Consider the following 3,727-nt stretch of genomic DNA (forward strand, 5'->3'; position numbering starts at 1 on the left):
GATAATGGTGACAAATTCAGGGTGGTGACATCTTTATTTCTTTTTTGGTACCGGTGAATCAATAAGAGAGTGTCCACCTGTGACCTTGTAGCTTCTTGGTTTAAGTAAGAAAAGCCTCTTCCTGAGAAACTAACATACTGCAGAAGAATGCAAACAAAATAGGGTTTGCTTGGTTGGGCTTTTTTATTTTTTTTAGCCTAATGAAATGATAAAACCAACTATTGTATTTAGTTCTATGTTTATCTCAGATACTATTCATACCTATCTGCAGACATTTTTAGGTGTCAAAGGATTCTACATCCCATGTGGCATGTGTTACATTTAGAGAATCTCCAGGCTGTTGTCTGTATAGCCTCTGCTCCATTTCTCTTCTTTCCTGCTATTCTATCAAAATGTAAAGCCCTCCAAAACACTGTCTCCTCCTCTAATACAAAGAAAGGACTCATAGCTGCTGCTTCCAAGATTGTTTCATGTCTTAGACATTTTTTAATGTCAGGACTAGGTTAGACCTTCCCAACAACCCAAATAGGTTTGATGTTAGTCATGCATCCCTAGCAGTTCATGGTGGGGAAATCTCTGATGACACTTATTCCCATACTTGCACTAGCACAAGACATTGAATACCCGTAAGGATGTCCCAGGGGAGGCATTGACTCTATCACCCTCTGGGAAGGAGGCATGTACCTCCCAATGGGGTAAGAGCTGTGGATTGTCTCGAGATGGTTTGAAAATCTGATGAAATTTGCAAAAAGCAGGTGTGGAATATGTTCTTTGGAAGTCTTCTGCATTTATCCAGTTGATCTATGTTTCCACAGCTCTGACTGAAGCAGGACACCTCAGCCAAATGGTTGCAAATCTTTTTGAGGTGAGCAATATCTGTTCAGTTCCCTACGAATTTGGTTTTATTCCCTCATGCCCATTCCTAAAAATGCTTGAGGTGTTTCCCTTGGGAAAACATACTGAAACACAGAGCCTGAGAACAACAGTACTCCATCAGAGAGAAGGTCCATTCTGGCCCAATACTCTTGTCCCCAAAGTGGCCAGCCATCAGTGTCTAAAGTAGAGCCTATGAGCAGAGCAGGTCTACTTCTGCCAGGGTTCTGGGGGTGTTCTAAGGCCTCAGTAGGTAGGACCCATCTACTCTGGGATCCCCAGCTCACTGTCTCCTGCCAAGGGTCCAGGGGACATGTCTCATCTCAGTCTATGGCCTTCAAGCCCTGCTTGAGCCATGCTGTAGCTGTGCCTCTTCCTGTCTCCTGGATGGGTCTGGGACCTCCACTGGAAACAGCTGCCCTTATGTGTGGATGCCTTAGACCTAGGGCATCACTTGTCATGCAGAGTTGTAGGCATAACATAGCCTAATGTATTCCAATTATATTCTATTCTAGTGTAGTCTTTTTCATTCTGTTCCATTGCATTCCATTCCATTCTGTTCTGTGTTTCATGCCTCTCAGTTCCATTCTGTTCCATTCCATTTCATTCCCTACACTTGTGAGTTGCATAACACTGAGACTGATTTTTCTGCAGTGTCAGGGGTTTTCAACTCCAAAAACATTTTCAAAGGCAATCACAAATCACAAAGCTTTCAAGTAGAAACAAGATTTTATTATTCTATTTGATTTTGGTTTGATTTCTTTTATTTTACATTATTTTAGAATCATTAAATCCTAGGATCATGGAACAGTTAGGGTTGGAGAGGACCTCAAGATCATCTAGTTCCGATTCTCCCTGCCATTCATGTTGCCCAAGGCTCTGTACAACCTGGTCTTACACCTCGCCAGGAGATGGCACCCAAGGGTCTGTACAACCTGGTGTTATACCTGGTGTTACACCCTGTCGCCATGGGTTGGAGCACACCCTGCATCCTTGGGCAGCCTGTTCCAGGGCCTCAACACCCTGACAGTAAAGAACTTCTTCCTTATATCCAACCTGAAAGTTTTATATTATTATTTGTGAGCATTGTCACCGACCACACACAAATGTGCAAGAAGAAGGTGTGTGGTAGCATGGGCTATTTCCCAAAGCATAACACCTATCGATGGTAAGCACACTATTGACTTCCAACACTTGTTCACCTACTGCACTTCCTGTCCAGGGGTACATAAAATGTGCTCTCGTGCCTTCCCAGAGCTGGTGTTGCATGCAGGGAGAGCTGGAGAGAGGTAGCTGCTGATAGGACAGCAAGCCTGGAGCCCTTCCAAGCACAGGCTGCAGTGCACAAGCAAGAAAGGAGATCCCCAGGGAGATGGAAGAGCAGAGCTGCTCCGAGCTTGCACTGGGCAATGGAGCCAGGGCATTAGAGTGCCTTGGTGGTGCAAGAGCAGCGGGCAAGAGCTGAGTCCAAAGGGAAGCCCTGACAAGAGGATGTGCTCAATGCCACAGAGGACAAGCAGCAACTCCCAGGACCTATCCTGGGTCAGAAAGCTTCCTCCCTTTTGATGTGGGTCATGAGGGCCACCTGTGTGGAGCAGGAGCAGCAGTCTTTGGGCTGGAGTAGCCCAAAGGAGCCCTGTCAAGCGACTGTGCTCGCCTGCAGAGGAAGGCAAAAAACCTCTGGGGACACTTGCAGGTCTTCCGTGAGTTAAAAAAGCCTTCCCCTCCCCAAGCTGCAGGACATGCAGGGCTGCCTTGGTGGTGCATGAGCAGCAGGCAGTAACCCAGCAGAATGGACTAGAGGAGCCCTGACAAGTGGTCCTGCTCAATATTCAGAGAGAAAAAAAAAACAGGAACCAGTGCCAATCTGCCCCGGGGGAAAACTCCTTCCTGACCCCAGCTCTGGCAATTATCTGTCCCTGAGCATGTGAGCAAGACCTGCTGCTGGTCTACAGCCTGGTCGTGCCTCCCAGGAAATAACCAAGCCCTATTCCCTCTCAAGCTAGAGCCACCTCAGAGACTTCTGAGAGAAACACTGGGATCCCTGAAAACATCTCTGCACTCTGTTGTTATGGCTGCTGCCCCTGGCTCAGTGGGGGATGATAATGGTGAGCTCTACAGTGATCCTCAAGAAGACATTCCTATGGTCTAGCCATGGCTATCCAGCTGAAAGGATTGCTCTCCCTCCTATGAGCTAAGAAGCTGTTCCTGTCAGGAAGAAGACCCAACAGTAGGATCAGAATATGGACATGACAACTTATAACGTGTAAATCAACAAAGAAGGATGTTTAAATGGTCAATAAGGAGCAGAGACCCATGAAAGGGCTGTAAAGAATAGATCTAGATATTATGATTCAGTAGGATGAATCTTTACCTATCACAGTCTGTCAAAGGCTCAGGAAGTGTGCTTCTGCTGTTCTCTTTGGCCTTTTCTGCTGGCATGGCTCACAGTCTCTCTCTTCTCAGGATACAAGTCTCACGTTCCTCTTTAAACCTTAGGAGGCTCTGCTCCTCACTTGCGAATGTCTCTTTGGTGCCTGACCTCTTTTTCAGGATGATTTCCTCTCCAAGAAGGAGACAGGAACCACGTTATTTCCAGCTCATAGACTTCACTATTGAACTGGAAGGACTAGGCTTTCTTATCATTTATGACTTCTCTGAGTGCTATTTATAAGGTTTCTTTCCCTCTTTTATCATCTGTTGCCTACCGCAGCATGAATTATTGCTGTGCATGCTCTGTTCCAACTCTCTTTCTTGCCATTTGAACAGTCTAGGAGATATTGTACATGGCTGATCTTTCATTCAAGTATGTTATTAATTGAGAACAGCACATGCTGAGAACAGCAAATTAACT

This window comes from Pezoporus wallicus, unplaced genomic scaffold (assembly GCF_028554395.1).
Source record: "Pezoporus wallicus isolate ANWC-B61680 ecotype Strahan unplaced genomic scaffold, APGP_CSIRO_Pwel_v1 contig_4722, whole genome shotgun sequence".
Lineage (NCBI taxonomy): Eukaryota > Metazoa > Chordata > Aves > Psittaciformes > Psittacidae > Pezoporus > Pezoporus wallicus.